The sequence below is a fragment of the Anarrhichthys ocellatus genome, unplaced genomic scaffold (genome assembly GCF_004355925.1).
Source record: "Anarrhichthys ocellatus isolate YVR2014 unplaced genomic scaffold, GSC_Weel_1.0 scaffold66, whole genome shotgun sequence".
NCBI lineage: Eukaryota > Metazoa > Chordata > Actinopteri > Perciformes > Anarhichadidae > Anarrhichthys > Anarrhichthys ocellatus.
The window spans coordinates 1-22,618 of NW_022280096.1; positions in this window are offsets into that span (position 1 = coordinate 1).

A 22,618-nucleotide genomic window follows, 5' to 3' on the forward strand; every position below is an offset into this window, starting at 1 on the left:
CAACAGCACTCTCTCATAAATAACCATAAACTGATGCAACACCATGTATGTGATGTTTCCCCAGAAGCTGAAGCAGACTCGGTCACACTGAAGCTGCATTCTCCAGGACAATAAAGAAGTTCCTTCAGCACTTGAACTGAGACTATGAGCTCAATGATTGCTGTATGTTTTATTTATTTATATATCTGTTGTTTATTGGTTGAATAAATAGCTCTGGATAGATGACTATTTCTTGTGTGATAGTCTAAATAGCATAATATTAAAGGTGCAAGATAAGAGATTGGCAGCAGATCGATTGCCTCTCAACAGATCTCAACATGACGACGGCAAGTCTGCATGAACATGGACTAAAGGTGTCGGGAGTAGAACCTCTCGGAACTGCTGCGTGCCAAAAAGTCAGCTGGATCCGGTTTATAATCAAAAAAGTATTTAATAATTACAGAGGCTAAACAGTTACAACCTGAATTACACTATCGATAGAAAACAAACATAGAAATTCCATGAAATGTGAGATCCAATCCGAGCCACCCAGGAGACTGGTATGCCCCCTGGGTGGCCAGCAGAAGATCTGAAATCCGCCAGAGCTTTAGACCCTTTTGTCCCCTCAAAGTTACATCTCTCAGCTCATCGATCAGCTCATTGATTGGCTGAAGTCCAACAAGCCCCTCCTTGGCTCTTGACCTGTTGAGACCTCTTAGGCCATGTCCGTACTACTCTGTTTATTTATTTATTTATTTATTTATGATTGGCAGCAGATCGATTGCCTCTCAACAGATCTCAACATGGCGACGACAAGTCTGCATGAACATGGACTTAAAGCATGCGGGGCAGCCCGGCTATGTCCACAAAACAAGGAGAAGCTCGGATACCAACACACATACAGAGGGAGAGCGACTTCATTCTCAATAGTTGTTTACTGCTACATTAATGTTCAGAATATCATAAAGACAACCTTTAAACAAACATTCTGCTCTTTGTTTGCTGTATTTCTTGTGGTTACAATGAAAAACACAAAATAGATTATAGGTGTCTGCTGCTATATTAGTGCACACATATCATATGCAGCACTTTAAAGCTACTATAATAATAATAATCATAATAATCATAATAAGCAGCATAATGATTTACCAAAGGTTTAGATGCTAACATTTGGCACTTTTAATTAAGGTTTTCAATATCCACTGCAGGTATGTATGACCCTTACCTTAATGCAGTTTATTTACAAGTATTAAAAGTATATAAAAACATATACATCAAAAATACAACAATCAAAAAGAATAAACTGCAGTTATAACAATACTGCTCATTGTCTACAGGAACACTGGTGGAATAATCTTAATTTTTACAGAATGCAATGACACAGCGCCGTTACCTATGCAGCGGACAGTATTTGAGATATGATGAAGTTACCAAGGAAAACACACGGTTATTGTATATATTTATTGTAGGACTGAATGCTGGGAGCCATGTGCACAGCTGGGACACAGACTTTTTGGTTCTCCCTGCAAACATTACATTCCAGTCATTTAGCAGACGCTTTTATCCAAAGTGACTTACAATAAGTGTATTCAACATCGGTTTTCCAGAGAACAACTAGTTACCAGAAGTCATAAGTGCATCTCCTTATGACGACAAACATAAGACAACGGCAGTCAGTGACTGATTGAACAGGCCAGATTGTAATAATGTCTAATTAGTTATGTGGCAGAACAATATAGAGTATATATATTGCCAAGCTAAAGATAAGTTAGTATAACTATTGCAACAACTCACCTCTACCTGTTTCTTCTTCCCAGGGTGTTCGGGCAAAACAGCTTCCTGGGGTCTCGAACATCCATTTATAGTTCCGGAAGATACCAACAACAGGAAGCGGGTAGGGGGAAGTAAAGATATGTGCTGCTCTGTTTATTTAGATAAATTGTATTGATAAGTTACTCTATTTATAGGGAGTGTAAATGTTGTGTAAATTATTAATGATATCTTTGGGTTGGTGAAATCATGTAAATATTTACTCTACATATATTGTTGGTATCTACATACTTACCTGTAGATGGTATGTCTGGGCTAATTGGAGTGACAAGGTGTATATAAGGAGCTTGTTTTCTCGGTGTAGAGAGACTGGTAGAAACTTTGGTGTGATATTAGAATGTAAAAATAAATGACGCTGCGGCTGAAGCCTCTTCTGGGCTCTTGATCTGCTCATTTGCCCCCATGGCTGCTCGGGCTTGTTAACACAGTACTTCTTTTTTCAGCCCTGATCCCTTTGTTTCTGATCAAATTATTATATAATATTATATGATCTCTCTGATGTAGCTCATCTACCAGCAGCAGAACTTCCTCCCTGCTCCACTATCTTCTATTACGCTTCAGAGAGATCATGGATTGTAAATCACTACAATAAAGGTGCATTTCACCTGAAAGTCATCATCCAGAATAAACCTTTCAAACCACATCTCCACATGTAAGGGACTATTTGAGTAATCCTCTGTGTGCACACCAGATGGTGTTGTAATCCACACAAACAAGAGACACCTAATAGTGTTATTCATTGTAGAACATAACATTTTAAACTTCAGTTGATTTTAAACCGATGTCTTTAGATTAACTTCAATATAAAAAATAAAATTATATTTCATATATCGTCACTTTTGAAGCAAGTAAGAAAAGTCATTCTCATTCTCTCATCCTCGCGTGTTTGTTATAGTTGACTTTTTTTCCTTCATCCTTACTTCTTCCTCAAAGTCCTGCCAAACACAAGGCTTGAAGATAGCCCAGCACAATTAAGCCTGAGTGATGTGAGACATGTGCTTGTGGGACATCCAACAACAAACAGTAAACCCCAGAAACAGTCTACATTTGACCAGAGACACAGAGGAAAGAAATGCTGAACGAGAGACAGCATTGAACAGTTCAATGCTGTCTCTCGTTCAGCATTTCTTTCATTCAATTTGAACTACAGAAGCTGGTGGAACAGAGGCTGACCCAGACATGACGTCACGGCTTCAACTCTCTATAGCCCTAAGGGTACATCCCAAGTCTCTTAGGCCCAATCCCAATGTCCCCCCTAAACCCTCAAACCCTGAACCCTCAAGGACTTACTGACGTCACCTGGTAAGTGGTTGAGAGACTGTGAGGGCTTGAGATGGTGAGAATAGGAATGGGACAGCACTTTAGTGCAACATATCACGTTACCATGAAAACGACAACAAATATGATGTATAATTGTGTGTATTTATTTTATACTTTGTACTCCCTAATTTGAACGTCTTCAGGCTCTTTCCTCACAAGATGAGAGGTAACTTCATATAATCTATTTACTCGTTTTTGTCAAAACAGCTTCAATGACAAAATCAAATATTTAATGAATAAATAAATAAATATCTTCTGATTTCATGTTTATTTTTTGTTCCATCTTTAACCCTTGATGTTTCTGAGTCAATTTAATAAGACAGGCTGAACACACGTGAGCCGTCCTCTTTGTTTACCTTTTTCATTACGTCTCCATGCGTCCACTGGTTACCCCGTGTTTAACGTCACATTGCAATGATTTGTGGGTAATTCCCTTAGGCTAAATCAGCATACCATGCTGACTTACGGAAAGGGTTCATAAAGGGCTTAAAATGTCTGAGAGAGACTCAAACACTCCATGATGTGACAGTGGGACATCCCTAAACCCTCACGGACTTCACGGGAGCGCGCCTTAAAGTCCGTGAGTCCGTAAGGGGGACATTGGGATTTGGCCAGTCAAAATCTGAGGGCGCAAATGACATCCACGCGCACGAGTGTGTATAAGTCCCGCGCGTGCAAATCAAACAGCCATGCATGTATATTACTTTGACGAGCGCTTTCACATCTCTCCGCGCAGAATATCTCTGCTCGTGCGAGCAAAGTTACTGCCTGCTTGGAGAAAACCATGCTTTGAGCGTGAGGGGCGTCCCCGACCACGCGACTAATATCACTACTCTTCTGCTCGCGAAACGTTAACCTGCTCCCTGACGGGTAGTTTTTGTTTTTGACACTAAGTGGGCGGACTCAGTCAGCATTGTATAACTAAATTTAATTGGTTACAATCCTCGTCTTTGGATTGGCCGGATATCACTCTGACACAGAAGCTAAATGGCGGTATAGAGGTGGTTTTCAGATTGTAGCTACTACATCTCAGAGGTAAATAATGTACTGCACTGACACTACAAACATACGGTGATCTTATAGAATGTGGTGCATTGCTGATTAAACTAACCAACAGTATATAAAGGACAGAGAACGATAAAGGAGAAAAAACATACAGCATACACGTTAATGCAGCAATATATATCCTAAAACATCGGATATAACAGTAAAACACTGACAGGGTACATTTTACTGCACAGGTACTTTTACTTTCGGTACTTAAAGTACATTTTGCTGACAACAACATACTTGACTAAGGTTTTGAATGCAGGTATTTTACTCGTAGTGGATTGTTTCATCAGTATGGTATTAGTACTTTTACTGCAGTGAAGGATCTGAATAATTTTATAACTAATTACTTGTTTGGAAACTCACTTAGCAAACAGTTAATATACAAACAGTGGTTCCTAATCTTGGCTCCAGGGTCAATTCTTGCTCATAGTATATACAACTACATTTTATCTGTTCACACAACATGATTAAATATGATCACATCATGTTTTAATCAATTAAGATCAAAGAGTTTCTTTGATCTGTTGTCACAAGAGGTTTGACTATCAAACACATTGTAATAGAATGATGAGTGAATTCAAATCAATCTGAGCAACTTGACTCCAGTTTATTTACAAGAGAAACACATTTTTAATTATTGTATTTCAAAACACTAATATCATACTTTGTATGTCATCAGCCTCTACAGTCTGAAAAGTTTACAAAACCTGTCAGACAAATGTAGAACATCTTGAGATGTAGTGGAGTAGTGTTTAGTGGCGGATTGAAAACCACCTCTTTTACCGTCTGAGTCAGAGTGACATCCGGCCAATCCAAAGACGAGGATTGTAACCAATTAAATGTAGTTACTGTCAAAACGAAAAACTACTCGCGAGCGAGCGAGCGAGCAGGTTAAAGTTCCGCGAGCAGAAGAGCAGTGACAGTAGTTGCGCGCTATTGGACGCCCCTCGCGCTCAAAGCATGGTTTTCTCCTCGCAGGCTGCAATTTTGCTCGCGTGAGTAGATATTCTGCAGCTTTTTGATTTGACCGATGAGATTAGGTAATACTCCTAAACTGACATTATTAATGACACAACGGGAACAATGGAAAATGAATTATACTTCGTGCACGGACCCAAAAACGTACACGGACCCTCCGGACCGTACTGTTGTCACCATAGTTCTGTGTTAGACTGCAGCAGTGTGTCTCAAGGCAAAATGGTCGGTGATTCCGTGGTGTACTTGACATCTTGTGGCGAAGCTGAGGTACTACATAATTGTGGCCAACAGGAGCATGCGCGTGACAGTCAAACAAGCAAAATATCTTGATCATTAATTGGAACCGATTTGGTGACGTGTAATCTCCCACCAAGCACCAGTTCAAATAAGGACAAGCCCGAGAAAAGAAAACACAATGGCAAATGTTCCTTAACATTTATTTTGCCTTACCTTGTGGACACAACTGAACATAAATATAGAAACATATAGCCTTAAGGTGGATTGCATAATGCAATATCCACAGAGACAATACAGAAGTAACATTCATCACTTTGCAAACAATTGGGAGTTCAGAAGGAGATATATAAAAAAATTGTGTTGAAATCAGTAAAAACATCTATTAAAAAAAGGGAACATGCTAATTCGATTAAATTTAGTCCTTTTTCAAAACAATGTAGTGTTGACAGCCGTGTTTTTCTGTTGTGTTACTTGTGCCAGACAGGACACACAGCTGTTAGTCCACAAAGCTCTGCCTTTGAACAAAAAACAATACAAAGACAGCGTCACCCATGTCCACTGGACAATACCACTCTCCCAATGCAGATACTAGAAGGCTCAGGTTTAGAGCTAAGTGTAGATAAACATGAGCGACATAAAAGAATATACTTCATCTTCATTTTTTCTGTACTTTCGCTGGTTTTTGAACGTGACCTGGTGAGACACACAATCCTCACTCTGCGTTGTGTTTCTGCTATCATGATGTAGCTGTTAGCACACTGCAGGAGGAGACTGGAAGTGATGATAAATCCATACACTCAAGGGTGAACATGAACACACGAGGACAGTGCCTGAGTTTGATGACTGTATTTTCATCCTGATAATCATTATGACTACACATGTATCGACTGATAACACTTATCAGTCGATAGACCTGATATTTCCATACCAAGAGCCACACTCCCCCTGAATGTACACAGAGAGCATCATTCATGCAGTCTGTTGTGGGATGCTGTGCTTAATGGGGCACTTTGTACATTTACCAGTATCATACACACTACAATGTTTCTCTTTGAGTTGGTCGTATATATGGATGACAAGAGGAATGTTGAGAGTAACCACTGGTATTGAGGTAAACACGCACGTTGTGAAACTATCCTTTTCAGTGAAGGGATCATAAAAGGCTCCTTTGGAATCAGGGGTTTTCAAAATAACATAAATCTTTGTTGTTGTGCTGTGTAATGTGTCCGACAAAGGTGTACAGACCCACAATATAATTAATTTAACGGAGATGGGTCAATCAAGGAAAAGACAGTGGTAACATGAATTTTAAAAATAAAATCATCTTTTGGCCGATTAATCGTTCCAAAGAAATAAATAAAAAACACACGTACAATCCTAATGAATCCAAAGAGAGAACAAGAAAGCCTGACGAAGAAAAGTCAAAGCTAGCTACAGACGTAAGAGAAACACTTACACACAGATGAGCTTCTTCTTCTGTTAAAATAGAAATAACATTGAGAGCCCTCTTGTGTCTCTTGTGTAAATATCCCCACAAACTGTAGTGAACGGGAGGTTTAAAACTCTGATCCTGCAACATGCACGTTTGCGACAGTTTTTCCTGTTTGGTGTTCCATTGAGCACCAGTTAGTTATACGTAAATCTGAGGCAGATGGCTCAAAGTGGTAAGTCTTAGTGAGCCAAAGGATCCAAGCTCCAGTCAGGTTAATGCATGTCGATCCCACGCCTGTAGAGGTGGATATTGAGGTGGAAGTCTCCTCTCTATTTCACACTGCCCATTGCACAGCACAGGTGTTCTGAAATGCAGATGAAAGGGGGTCTTAAGTCCGGAGGGGCAGCCAGTGGGCGAGCCCTTCAAAGAACCTCCGCACGTTCATGACGTAGAAGTCGATGTTGTGAGCAAAGTCGGTGCAAATGTTGGAGTAAGTGTCCACCAGCGTGCAGTAGAGGGCCGTCCCGCCGATGCTGATCACCACGGTAACCAGACACAGCAGCAGCAGGATCAGGCAGGAATCTCCACCCATCTCCTCTGTGAGCGAGAAATGGACACATGTGTTGTGCTTTTAACTGCAGTTTTTATATGGTGGCTTTTTTCTCAATAAACTAGAATGTGGCTTGAGCTTTTCTGAAAAAACAAATGCACTGTATGTACATTGCACTTCTTAGTTTGAACACTAGAGGTCCCTGCCCATTTGAACAACTACTTGACCTACATTGATTACTAGATGAAAACATTTACATGAGTTGATTAGCTTTTTTTTTTACAGAAGTGAAGGATGTGATTGAGTAATTTGCAAGGAATCTGTTGCAGTGATTAAAGAGTATTATGTTAGAAGACATCCGTCACACACTTTACACAGTGTCACACACTTTTCTGCCAGTGTAACTGGTTAAAAAGTACATTGCATTTACTGTTGTTTAGCCTGTGACTCCTTTCATCTTTCTGTATAGGCCCACAATCTAACAAAGTCAGGCCACCCCTGAGTTAAACCATACCTTGCTCAATGCCTTCCTCTGGCTCACTGAAGCGAACTTTGCGTTTGGAGTTCTGTTTAATGACAATGTCGCTCAGAGGAGGCAATCCATCAAGCGATGCTCTCCTCCTCTTCAGAATGGAGACCAGACCATCACTGGAGGAGCTCTGAGTGAGACACAGAAACCAGAGAGTTGACCATGAATGTCTTCTTCTTGTTTTCAGGAAGTTTTTAGGTGTCACTTTACCCAGAACCTGTTTAGCAGACAGGTACTAGTATAGGATGGTGTATGTTAAAGGGGACATATCATGAAAAACTCACTTCTTCGTGCTTGTGCACATACATTCGGGTATCTGGAGTATCTACGGACTCACAAACTATGAAATACAACAACCCAGTCCGTTTTTTGTGGGATTATAAAACGTGATTTAATTTGGCTGCCCTTCCTATGTCACACGCAGGCTCATTAGAATGGTTTTAAGTAAAATCACCGAATTGAATACAGGAAATACATCACCAAACATAATCAGTGGCAGGGAGTGAGCAGGCTCCACCAGCAGACTAATGTGAAACTTACTGTGTGTTTTGGACAAGTCAACAGATGACCAGCAGCATTTTAGATGAACTGGAGCTGAGCCAAAACTGAGCTTGGCTGAGGCAAATAAACACAGAGCTGCAGAAGCACAGGTGCACCAACACTGAAGTACAAATAATGTGTTTCAGAGGGAAATCATGATTGGGCAAGCTCAACATTCAGACGGAGCAAAGTTACAGGGATATATTTGTGACTTTACTGACTGATAATTAAACTGCAGTTACACTGTACAGTCAACAGAGGTCAGTAATGAGATTCATTCCTAACCCTAATGAGAACCTTGTGACCTGATCATAGTCTCTAAACAAACCGCAGAGCAGAGACCATAACACACAGCACGGTCATATGCTGACCGCTGAAGTGAAGTCATTTCTCAAGCTGTCAGCCTCATCCGCTGCCAAAATTTATAGGTCAATTACTTCCTGAGGCCAGTGGGTCGATAGTGCGGCGAACGCCGCCATGGTCATCACATTCAGTCGTCTGTACAGAGGCATGTTAGTATATCATGTTTGACTTTAAATATTCTGGTGCTCAAGTCAAGTCCTGTTCAAATCACGACTTTCTGCGTTACCACTGTGGATATTGTGATGTTACAGAGCAGAAAGAGCTCTCTCCTCGAGACCAACATTTCACATTCATTGTCTATGGGGCAGATTGGGTGTGATGGGATTTCTGGCTTTAGGATGTAACCACTTGAACTGGCTCATCAGTAACATTCAGGGATGATTTTATTTATTTATTTATTTTATTTTACTTAATCAATACCACTACAAGCTGCAACTCATGTCAAAATCTGTCAAAATTAAGTTAAATTCAAGAGAGGTTGGTCATAAAATTATAGTTTCTTTGAATTTTCTTGCTATATTGGACAACTGCCATTCATTTATTCCAGCACTGGGCTTTGCTGTTACTGATTTTCTGAACAAGTTGTCTTGTGACACAAATTGTGTCTCAGAGTGAGTGCAAAAGAGAAAATTTTTGGGTAAAAACAAACAAAACCCTCATAAAGAAGTCCCACCTATGCCCCACCCAGTCGATCCTCCACTGGATTACATAACAGCCGTGATCCTGACCCCATCAATGCTCAGCCTTCAGCCTATACTGCTTGTTTGGAGTGGCTCAGATTTCATCTCCACCTCTCGGAAGAACCAGGCCCCCTTTAGCTCAGTGTTCGAGCCAGAGCATGATTTCTTGGCTCAGGCTCTGTAATCTAGCACATTTGGCGGAGTAAACATCCCCAAGTGTCTGACCACACCAGCGAACATGGGTGGAGGTTTTTGGACATAGAGACCGTGGCGATGATCTCACCAGGGCACCGCAGAGATCGTTCACAGGAGCGTCCTAGCAAAGACAAAGAGCCGTGGCTCAGAGAAAAGAACTCATAGTAATGCAGTCTTACTTTCTGCAGGCAGACAGTATACGCAGGAGAGATCAGAGAGAGGAAGGAAGGAAGGAAGGATAGATGCATGGATGGTGAATAAATTAAAGAAGGCAGGATGGAAAATTGAGAAAGGTCAAGAGAGGGATTCAGGCCAGGAAAAGATATTTATACCCCTCCTGCTCTTTCTTATACATTCATCTCATATCCAGATCATGTTTTGTGATAATCTGTTCGATCCTACTAAAATGCACTTCCTCCAGTAACAATTATCAGCTGTAAAGGCAGATAAAGTGTTTTCCTACCCCCTCTGCGTGGGACAGCTTGGCCAGGTCCTTGTCTGAAGCCTGGGGTACTCCTGTGGGCCACTCCACCTTTACCTCCTCCTCTGGCGTCTCCTCACACGGCTCCTCCTCCTCTTCTACTTCCTGTCCTTCCTCACACGTCTCTTCTTCTTCTTCTTCTTCTTCTTCTTCTTCTTCTTCTTCTTCTTCTTCTTCTTCTTCTTCTTCTTCTTCTTCTTCTTCTCTTTCCTCCTCACCTCCCTCCTGTTGGCCTGACTGTGGTGCGGGAAGCTCTGGGTTCACGCTTTGCTCTTGTTCTTCATCCTGGCCTGTTGTTTCAGCCTTGTTAACTACCATGCGGGAGAAACACAGGAGATTGGTTATTGATTATGGATTATTACTTAAGCCTTACTATATGTGAACTTAACAGTGTATTGATACAGAGGGCCTGTGTAGCTTAATGTGTCCATGAGTGGATTAGAAGGTCAGGGCACTAACTCTACCAGGCTTAAAGGAGGTCATTTTGAAGTAATGTAAGTTGGAATAGTTTATAAATGACAAGCTTAGACATGTGTACATTAATACGTTGACCCCTTCTCAATCAGATGTTAAAAACTGGGAAATGTGAATAACCTTTAAAAATGTCTGTTACACCTGCAATCAATAAAGAAATGAAGTCAAATAGTCGTTTTTGCTTAGGAAGGTTCTTACTGAGTGGATGACCCGGAAGTATCTGCGTGGCAGCCTTTGTAAGAGCTGGTCGACTTCTCTAAATGCAAAGGAGAGGTGCTTCAATGATTCCTTTCTTATATCCTTTAGCATCTGAAGCATTGGATCATCCTTTATCAAAGGAAAGGAGATGATGTCGTCCCATAATCCCTTGCAGCAGCAACGTTTAAGGCATTGCGCCATTCGGCCGTTAATAATAGGTGAATTTGGTTGACACTAACACCTAGCATGCTTTTTAGCTCCTCAGCCCTATAAAGTTCAGCCACGCTAGAGGCATGGGTCTAGACACGGCAGTATCGGTCGGTCAATCCATCACTTTGGACCAGACTGAAATATCTTGACTATTTGACGTATTGCCACGAATTTTGTACAGATATGCATGGTCTCCAGAGGTTGGATCCTACTGACTTTGATCTTGCTCCACCAGCTGGTTGACATTTTGTTGTTGTTTTTTTAGTCAATGTCTCCACAACTGTAAAATAGATTGCCATGAGATTTGGTACACATTCATGTCCATCGCAAATTGAATTGTGATTACTTTGGTGATCCTTTGACTTTTCACAAAGTGCTATCATCAAGTCAAAATGTTCATTTGCGCAGAGCTTTGGTTTATGACCAAAAACCTGCAAAGCTAATGACATTCCCATCAGGCTGCCTTCATGTCCAGTGCTAATGAGCAAATGTTACCATGCTAACGCGCTAAAGTAAGATGCTGAATATTGTATATTGTACCTGTTCAACATTAGTATTTTAGCACTGTCATTGTGAGCATGTTAGCATGCTAACAAGCCAAAGTGAAAAGGTGAACATGGTACATATTAGACCTGTTTAGCATCAGTATGTTAGCATTGTCACTGTGAGCATGTTAGACTGAAGTTAGCATCGAGCTCAAAGCAGCACTTGGTGCTGTAAAAACAATAATAAATGTTTACCTTCATCGTGACTCGGCTGTAGCATCTCGTTCTCGTTCTGAATGTCTTTCAGTGTTGCATTCATTGTGTTCTGTCGAATCAAACACAGTTAATGACCATGCATCATTTAGGAAGTATCAAATTGAGTAAAGATCAGCATGAAGGGAAGGTTCCCATGTCTCACCTGTTCCACACTGGTAGATGGTCTGAGTGATGCCAAAAAGAAGAACGCAGATAGAGACAAAGGACAGCCAAGGCAGGAGAAAGACCAGACAGACAGCAGGAGAAAGAGAAAAGAGAGAGGCTTATGTTGAGAAATGCCAGAGGTTGATGGTGTTACTTAATATATTAAAAAACTAATATGTTCTTCAGGGCTTTCCTACAGAAGTTGGCTCATGTTCTCCAAAATCAAATCCACCTGCGTCAAATGACCGTGAGCTGTAATAACATACCAAGAGAGTCACAGTATCCGTGGGACACAACAACGCCTGGCATGCAGACCCGCGGTATTTGTCTGTGTCTCATGGAAATCACTATCCTGCGGAAGTCTCTTACGCCCCGTCAGAAATATTGATTTTCACAAATGATTCCCATGTGTGTCTGTATCCTCAGCGTGTCTTCACTCAATACCAACATGTTGGACTCCTCAGCGTGTCCACATGGGAGACGAAGATGGAGGTCAATTACGGTGATGCAAAATGGGCGCTAAAAGGTTTCTGTCCGACAGTGATGGTGTTTGGAGGAAATGGAATCTGAGAAGCGGAGCCGTTTATAATGGAAGTTTGTGCTGTCTGTATTTGCACCTAGGGGAGGGAAACATTAAAGATATCATAAGTTTCATCTGATGAATGTTGTGTTGATGTGCCCGTTGTATACCGGAGGTGTGTCCTGCAGATCTGGCTCAGCGTCTCGATGTGTTTCTGACAGATGCCGTCCGTCTCAGCGGGCGAAATGCTTCCGTCGTTCTTCTTCTCTCTCCACTGGCTCTCTGGGAACACACGTGGAGTGAATGCAAAAACCCACTTATTATTTCTTTATGTTGCACAGACTTACATGAAGGTTTTTCATCACGGATAATATTTCCTAGAGGGGATGAAACATATGCATGCAGTACCCCAGTTCTCCTGTAGGGCGGCGAGGTTGGAGAGCAGGCGTTGGTGGTAGAGCTTCTCAAGCTGCAGGAACTGGATGGCCCACGGGTCTGGTAGCAATGTTAGTTAAGACATCAACTGAGAAATTCGACCTAAACGTCCCTGCACCTTTAAATAACTAATAAACGAGGAAAATTCAAGACAAAACGAGAGGGCGGCAAAGTAAATGGAACCTAGAGGTTAGAGGGATCCTCATAATGAAAAGGTCAATTAGAAGAGTCTCTCACTCATTGTATGTCAGTCAGGGTAACAGCAAGAGCGAATTATGTCAAAAGATAAAGGATTGCAACATGTCCACTTGACAGATAGCATCAAGGACAGAGGAAGAGGAAATTACCCATTAACCAAAAGGAATGTGAGTGTAGAGAGTGAGAGAAAGCTGACATACATTTTACCAAAAAAATAAATAAAATACTAAAGTATATTAGAGATTTAAAAACACATTTCGCTCTAGTTTTGGATTTGTTACTGAAGAGAAGTACTTCACGCTTTGCACTTTTTCATTTTGGGGCATTTAATGGATTTGATTTTGCTGTGATAATAGATGATCATTGATAGATTGTGTTATCTGCATACACTCAAGTGTGCTGATATCTATTCTATCAGTTTGAGCTCTTACTAATTCCAGCACCTTGTTTAAATTAAAGCCGGGTGAAGTGGTGGTTATCCTGCATTATGATAATACAAAATCAAAAAGTTAGATATAAAGAGTTTTTTTCTAAAATGATTTTAAAAGCAATATAATCAACAGCCGTGCCTGATTCCTGCATGGATAACAATCAATGAATCATGAGTTCAGAAACAGTGGCTCCTCCCTCCCCGTTCATCAAGCCTTCTCACATTCTCTCTGCCTCCCTTTCTCTCTCCCCTCACACGTAAACACACACCGCCCTCCTTGCGGCTGAGGGCTGTTGCCAGACCAACGGCGCAAACAGAGCCAGAGGAAACTACTTTCAGCCAGCGTGTGGGGAACACCCAGTTACTGAGAGACAAAAGAACTGATAGAACACGGCAACAATGAGACGGCCAATGACGTGTCTGACAGTAAGATACACAGCCAAACATGAGAAAAAAGATGAATGAAAGAAAGTTTCTGCTCTTTGACATATTTTTTTTACATTTTCATTACTTATTGCCATTTTGATTATCAGATTATTATTCCTTTTGTTGCTATAGTGTCACCTGTTGGCCTCTATCAGACCAACACAGGCCTCTAATTTTAGAAACGCAAACTTGTGAAGCCCAAAACCTGCTCTACTTGATGTCCCTCACCACAAGTAAACCCCCTTTCCAACAAAATAAGATACAAGCTCTTCCTCCGTAGAGTGGAGATTGCACTCCTCCACGTTATTTAATGATGGCATGTGCCAGTGTGGCTCAGTCACAACTCAGCTGGGAAATACTAGTGACTGGCAAATGTTACAATCAGGAGGCAGCCTCTCGTTCTGTAGAATGAAGCCAATGTGGAAGTGTCTTAAACCTGCATTGTCTGATTGTATAGAAGTCTATGAGAAAATGACTCTACTTCTCTCTTGATTTATTACCTCAGTAAACATTGTAAACATGAGTTTATGGTCTCAATCTCTAGTTTCAAGTCTTCTTCAATACAGCATGATGTTCATTTAGTACATTATGGTCCATTTAGAGTCAAACAGACCATAAAGCAGAGTAGGCTTTAGGGCGGGGCTACCTTGGGATTGACAGGTCGCTGCCCTTTCACAGTGTGTTTTCAGTTTGTGAAAGTTAATTGTAACATTTTGGTCGCCTAAAATTGTCTTATTCAGCGGTCGGTTGTACTTAGCTCCACCCTCTCGTGTCTCTTCTGGTTACAAAGTAAGATGTCAACGACAAAAATGTCTTACTCGAGGCTTCAAAACCGTAGTCCACCAACCAGCGGTTGACGTCACAGTGACTGCATCCACTTCTTCTATACAGTCTATGGTCACAATGCATAAAAACACAAACAAATGAGGTCACTGTGCACTTAAAAAGGATACAGTCCTCTTTGAGCGAGTAGGCCTCTGCGATCTGAAAAAGAAGATAATTGATTAAACAGCAGGTACAGAACGTTGATTCATACAGAAATCTACACAAACTAGTGCAGCATACAGAATCAGATATCAATTGTATTACTGTGTCACGTGTCACCATTAAGCCGTGAAGCATCAAAGAACACAGTGACATTAAACTAAGCGCTGAAAATGATGAAACAATGAAACACTAGTTAGGCTGCATGATCAAATACAGATGTTTTTGTTTGAAATTCACCAAATTCCAAAGTCATACCAAGAGCCAGAGCCGTGGAGACACCCTGCATGTGAGACATCAAGTCACATGTAACTAATTATGGTTCGGATTATCGAGTCTGTGGGCTTTTTTTCCCATCCACTTCATACCTTCCTCTCCACAACCAGTAGACCATATGACTTTCACCTCAGATCTTCTTCTGTCATTCCACAATGGTTATTTCCAATATCAGCTAAACTACTCACTATTTTCTTGATTTCCTTACATGAACCATGATAGCTATAATATGTCACAAACAGTGAAGAATACCCATTATAATTTCTCAAAGCGGAGATCAATCAGATTGATTGTTGAATAAGTCCCAAACCGAAAGTTATTGAATGCATCACACATGCATAGAAAAGTATCAAATCCTTGCATTAGAGAACCTGGAACCAGAAAATGTTTGTCATTTTGCCAAAAATATCTGAAACGATTATTCAATAACCAAAATAGTGATTAATGATGCCCCCAGTGTCAGGATTTCAATATTATCTAGGCTATATTATTTTATTATAACAGAATGAGAAACCAACAACACCTTTTTATTTCCCAGGTGGAGAACCTAATATACACTACAGACCTCTCTGTGTTCCAACATGTGCTGAGGTTCCTATCAGACGCCATGGGGTGGGTCTATCAACGAGCCTGCAAGGCTAATAGCAGGGAGCTGTATCTGGTTCACTGTCGGGTTTTGCGGTTTGTGCAAGATCGGTTTCTCGCAATAATTTATCACTCATTGTCCACATAGTGCTGGAGAGTGCTTCAGCTACGTTGAAGACACCAGAGCCTTTCTGGAAAGTTTATACATTTTCAACAAGGAGTTGGAGCGCTCTAAAAAAAAGACGCTGGGTGCAGCACTTTGTCTCTCCTCATTGGATACAATGGAAAAAAGACGTGAAATTAGAAAAGGCTTTTGACACAATGAAAATGCACCTGCTGGTATCCTGATTATTAGCCTCATTTTTTAGTTTTAAAGCCTCTGTTGCTCTGTCACTGAGCCTATTTATTCCACTCCCAATATATAATTTAATTGAGTCAATGTTGGTATTTATGCTAAAAAGAAGACAGCAAACTGGTTGATCTGTGAAAAATGGAGAATGGCTGGTGTTTTGCGTACTGGAAGGAGTTTCCTCATTAATTATCTGCAGAGGACCCTGATGGTTTATGGTTCTCCTTTTTATGGCAAGTCTGGCTCAGCTTTTGTGGAAAATCACTGATTTGCACTGACTCCGAAGCTGGTGCCCGCTCTCCTCCCAGCAAAGTAGTCTCCCAGCGGCAGGGTAATGAACGGCTGGGTGTATTCTTGTCTCATTTGAGGCCTGATAAACAGTAAATCCACCAAATTCAGTGGCTCATGCCATATCACTATTTCACAAGCTACTGTAGCTGTCATGTTTGTCGACCCTGCTTTAAGGCTATCGTCATACGTAAGTGGAACTAAATGCTAACTATAACTAAATGCTAACTCTGATCATGCGTGGCTCTCACAGTAACAGAACAGAATGAGCCCCTCTTTTCCTTTCTTAGTGTTTGAGGAAAAGCAGCTTCGCCTTTGTTCCCTGATTACTGGAGTTGGCAGTGAAGCAAAGTAAACCACAAGTTTCTCAAGGTGCTGGAAAAGCGAGGACAAATGGATCATGTTGTCTAATCGCTGTTAGGAGATTGTGGTCTACAAAGGATTGCTCAAGCAACATGAAACCAATGTCTTTTGCCGTGATCCTTTTTCAACTACGCTGCGCGAGACTGAACCAAATTTATCACACTGCTAATTAGCATGTCTGTTTGAACACCATATTTGTGATCTGAGCGAGCGGTGGCAGTAGGGGAGAGGATATTAGACATGTTAACAAAAGCGTATATAGGGTTGCCAGTTCAAATCCCCGCAACTGCATTGTAAAACGGTTTCAAAATGTTCAGTAACTACTGCTGATGTCTTCCTTGTTGGATTTACAGGTTGCAGCATTTTACTCTAACAAGCTATTCTGATCCGTTTGAGAAACACCAGCCCGGGGGGGTTTGTCATATTTGTCTCAGCTAACTGAGAAAACAGAGACTTTGGAATGAGGTCACACGGGAGGACTGCCATACACACACATACTGTAGATGCAAGCACACAGAGACTCACAAACATATGTCTATGCATGCACCCACTCACCCACGCACGAAGCCCTTCCGTCCGACTAAATAAAGACATATTCCTTCTGGATTTGGGAGGCAAAAAGCCTCCCACTTTCTCTCGCACAAAGACACTCACCTGGTGCAGGGAGTGTGGCAGCATTGTGTAGTCACTGTTTTCTCTGAGGGACTGCAGGGAGGCCAGCAGCTCTGGGCTGGGGCCCGGCAGTCCCTCTCTGGAGACACTTCCTGGAAACAAACAACACAAACAGATGTTTGGATAATATTATGGTATAGCTCCCAACTGCATTGATGTGTAAATTATTATCTGTGGTGTTTCTGCACTGCATTTCCTTATGTAATAAATCAGTGATGGAAATATACATATAATATATTCTGTCTACTATTACTTAAAGGGACATACCACCTATCTGACACATAGCAGTCAGTATGTTTATCATGATGAGTACTACTCAGCCTGTAAAAACAGGTGTATAATGTCTCTGCTTTTGTGCGACCAAACTTTTGCTGCCTGGGGAGGGAGCATGCAGTGCGCGTGTACTTTTTGCATGTGTTGGTAGGGGTCCGTGGCGATTTTGTGTCCAGGACTCATGGTCATGATAATCCATCCATGTTTGCATTGTGGGAAATGTAGGATCCAGCAGTTGTTTGAGTTTGGGACTAAATTAGGGACTAAAAGTCAGGATGAGAGTGAGATGAGGAGATAGACACTACTCTCTAGTATGAAGCTACCACCAACAGCCCATTAGCTTAGCTTTGCATGAAGACACATGGGGGTTAAAAGCTAGCAGTCCAAAGACATCCAAGGACTGATTTTGGCGCAGTCACTTCGTGAATTCTCCCCTTGTCGCTGGAAACCTCACAGTTACGACCAGAAATGGTCGTAACTTTTTTTTATGCTTCAGCGCCGGCGACAGGTGTAGCCGAAGGCTTTCATTTTTACAGTTGCCCGTCCGTCCATCTGTCCCGTCCATTCTAATTAACACGATATATCGGGTACCCATGGAGGACATTTCTTCAAATTTGGCACAAATGTCCACTTGGACTCATGAACTGATTAGAATTCGTTGGTCAAAGGTAACTGTGACTTTAAAAAACATGTTTTTGGCCATAACTCAAGAATTGAAACAAATGTCTAATAGGATAGAATTATGAAGTGGTGACATTTATGACAGACATGGACGTAAACTGCAACTTGACTGGTTGGTGGAGGCATAAATCCACAAGCTGGTAATTCCAGTTTTCATTCTTTATGCTAAGTTAAGCTAACCATTTCCTGGCTTTCGCTTCATATTAGATGTACAGATTTTTGAGAGTGGTATCGCACTCCTCATGTAATTCTCAGCAAGAAAGAGAATAAGACTATTTCCCAAAATGTTAAACAATTGCTTTAACCACCAAAGACCAACAAGACAAGTAACATAACAAGTGTTACTACACTGACGACCAGTATGTCTGTCTGCTCGTTTTAACCTTGTGTGTGTGTTCTCAATTGTTCTCACTTTCCAAAAAGTGAGAACATTTTGTCCGGTTCTCACTTCTTTAAAGGCCTGTTTGAAGGTTCAGACTTTAGGTTAGAGTTGGGTGATGACGACACATTTAGTTGTGATGGTCAAAGTTAGGGTAACTAAGGGCCGAGGGCAGGGGTCACTAATAGGTGGACTGTGGTCTCCGGACCTGGAACCATAACCGATAAATAATTGAGAATTATTCCATTTTGATGGAGCGCCTCTATTTTAACCAGCACAGCTTTTTTAGCCTTTACGGCACTCATTCAGCGGTGCAGGAAACACACCGACCAATTACATGCTTGTAAATCATCTCAGGTGATGCTACTCGGCCAATCAAATATGTGTATTCCGATAAGCATTGCCCTCGACTCGAGTGAGATATTCACACAACAGGGAGAGAGATGGAGAGAGACCCAACAGTACGTGATTCAGAGAAGTTATTTCACATGGCGTGCTTGAAAAAGAGAAAAGTGGTCAGTGAGCCCAGAGAGACCAGAGCCTTTAACCAAGAATGGACAGACTCTTATAGTTCATTTTCCCAACGGACAGTTTAAAACCAGTATGTCTCATGTCTCAGAGACTGTGGAAATTATTGAATACGGCAATGTGAGGCGCCAGTCCCTGCACAAAATGTCTTTTTAGAAGATGACAACAACATAATATCTTGGCTTTTTTTGATGACATCACACCTGAATTATATTAATTTAAAGCTGCAGGGCATGGACAGTTCAGTTAAATAAATTTAGTAGCCTACTTTATTTTAAGAGTAACATTTTTCAAAAGCTTTCTGTTATGTATTACATTTTTTTAAATCTAGCCCTTATTTTACTTGAAATAAGAGAACATTTATTTATTATTAGAGTATATATTATTTATAATTCATCCAGTTCAATTTTAAATGACAATAAATATTGTTGAGACCTTGTTGAAATTCAATTGACCTTTCTGTATTTGAAATGACAGTCAGTTGTTGACTACATGCAGATGTTAATACAGGCTATCAATACATATGGCATGAGTTAGACAATGTTGTGATGTTCCAGACCTCTGCAAGAGGAAATTCTCTCTCACTGGACCTCGTTCAATGTTAATTGAACACCCCTGGGCTAGGGAATGCACTCTGCCAGCGATATGGTGTGTGTAATGGTAAATAGACGTGTACTTGTATAGCCACTCAAAGCTCTTTAACACTACAGGTCATCATTCACCCATTGACACCCATTCTTACACTAATGGCAGAGGCTACCATGCAAGGTACCACCTGCCCATCATTGAAGGACAACCCTGCTCTACCACTGAGCCACAGTCGCCCCAACACATTTGTTTACAGTCATTAAAGCATTACAATCAAGCTGCTTTTGAAAAGATGTTTTCTTTACATCCATTATTGTGGGTGGGTTGGATCTTGTCAGTAGCTTGCTTTGTCATTCTCTCCTGGTCCTCAGCAGCCTGCAAAACCCAGTACCATGTGTGCGTGTATGGTGTGTGTGTCACGGCAGCCCTGGAGGACCTGGTAGATGCTAAAGCTACCTGACAAACGGGCTGTTACCTCAGCATGTCAGCCCCTCGCCTGCAGCCATTACTGTGACAATTGGTCGCCATTAACTACAGCTGTATAGTGCACCTCTTATGTAACATAAAGTGTCAGTTCCATCTGTGTAATGCATTGCAAACATCCAAGCCTATTGGCCATGGCTTCCTTACAGCTGAGCATCCTGATCATCTTAAGCTCTGTTTTGTTCCGGCGCTCTAGAGCAGTTTGTGGTAAACTGTGGTGCACAGATGGATGATAAGCCTTGAGTTGTTCTGAAAGGCTTTCAATCAGCAGTTATCTTCAGTCAGTCTGGGCTGGTTTAAGATGATAAACTATCTTTGAGAGGCATTGTAAGGAATGAGTACTACATTTTTGAGTGCCACAACCATCCAAATTAGCTGATACTGCAGAAAAAGCAACATCACCTGAGGTGCACAAACTTAAAAATCACACAGCCGTCATGTATTAGACAAAAACAGGATGGAGAAAAGTTATTTTACCTGTGGCACTGTCGATGCACACCCCTTCCTCTCTCTGCATTATCCCAGTGTCGGGAGCTTTCGGCGGGATGGCGTTCTTGTTCCCCATCACCTCCGTCACTGCGGCGATCTTGTCCTCCAAGTCGACGTTCCCCAAAAGCTCCTCTGGGACCAGAGGGCCGTGGCTTGGTCTATTGTTTCAAGCCCTCACTGGAAAGAAACATTCAATGTTTCTGACTTTTGTGTTTCCTTTGAGTGAGATAAGAGAATGAGTTGGGAGAGTTTGTGTTGCTCTAAGCTCCCAGAAAGGATTTAGGGGCGTCTCGAGACCTGGACAACCAGGTTTCTGCAGGTTTGGTTAGTTATCACTCGTGACGGAGCATGTGATATAATCCTCCATCGCCTCTCCTGGGTGGTCAAGAAAAGGGAGATTTGAAATGTCCACCATAGTCTATGAAGGCTGGGCAATGGAGGATGATGCTCTTACATTCTGCAGACAATCTGCTGTGTTCTTTGCTGTGCTTTTCCTCTTCTCTCTTACAGGCAGAATTCAGCGGAGCCTCCTTTTCTTTGTCACCACCAAGCTGTCAAAAAAAAATAAGTGTACTTTAAAAAGAGAACATAATGTATGCCTCATGCATTCAGTATGTTCTGAGAAGGAGGGGACACGCAGACAGAGAACAAGGAGAGAGTTGAATGCAAAGAGATGCAGCATTTCTGTCTAAATGGCAGTTAGGTCCCTAAAGGAAAGGGTCGCCTTTGTGTCTAAACCATAACTGCCCATTGAAGCATGCAGAGTGCTCCATTCTGAATAACTTGCGGATGTAAAATACTCTCATAATAGTCTGTGGAGCAGAATAATTAGTGTAATAATGAGTGTGGTACAGTGCAGACAGACAGCACAGTGTATACTATCAATAATCCATTCTTACATGTTGTTCTACCAGACAGGGAGCTTTAGACGGGAGGGTCAACATTTTTCCAGCATTTCTTATTAAATATTGTAGTTTTTTTTCAACTGAAAAGGGGGATTTATTCATTTAATTCACTTCGGTATTTGTGGATGTCATTTATGTCAATTACATAAATTTGCCCTACAGATACGGCCTTGTGCCCAACAAGACCAATACTCCACAGAGATGCTAGCAGCTCTGTGAGACTGTACAAGCAGTGCTTTGTGCTTAATGCTAACGCCAAGCAGGCTCACTAGTTCAATTCTGACATGCTGATGTTCAGCACGCTTAACATTTACTATGTTCACATTTTAGTGTAGCGTATTAATATGCCACCTCATCATATATCCTCTGTTGCACAGAGTAGAGTGGTTTATATATGAAGGTAAAACTCTCCACTTACTTATATTTTATTAAGATCACTGGGACCAGATTTGCGGGGACAATAAGACTTTTTCTCCCCACACTTTCAGGTGTTATGGTAATAAAGTGGTAACGTCTAAGCCAGGTGTTACTGTCACAGAATGACGGTGATAACGTCTAAGCCTAAAATGTTTGACCTTTATCGAATCATTCAACCATTGTGGAATTCAATTGAAATCCAAATGATCTGACATCCAATCAAATTTGATTATGAAGGCCAGTGAGCAGCGTGAGTGGACCTCTGCACACTGCAAAACAAGTGTATTACCCGGATGAGAAGAGGGAATGACAAAAGTTGACTTGAAATAGTCGTGGATGGAAATGAAAAGAGTCAATGTTTTTTTTGAGTGGGTTTTTACCTAAAATAAGGTCTG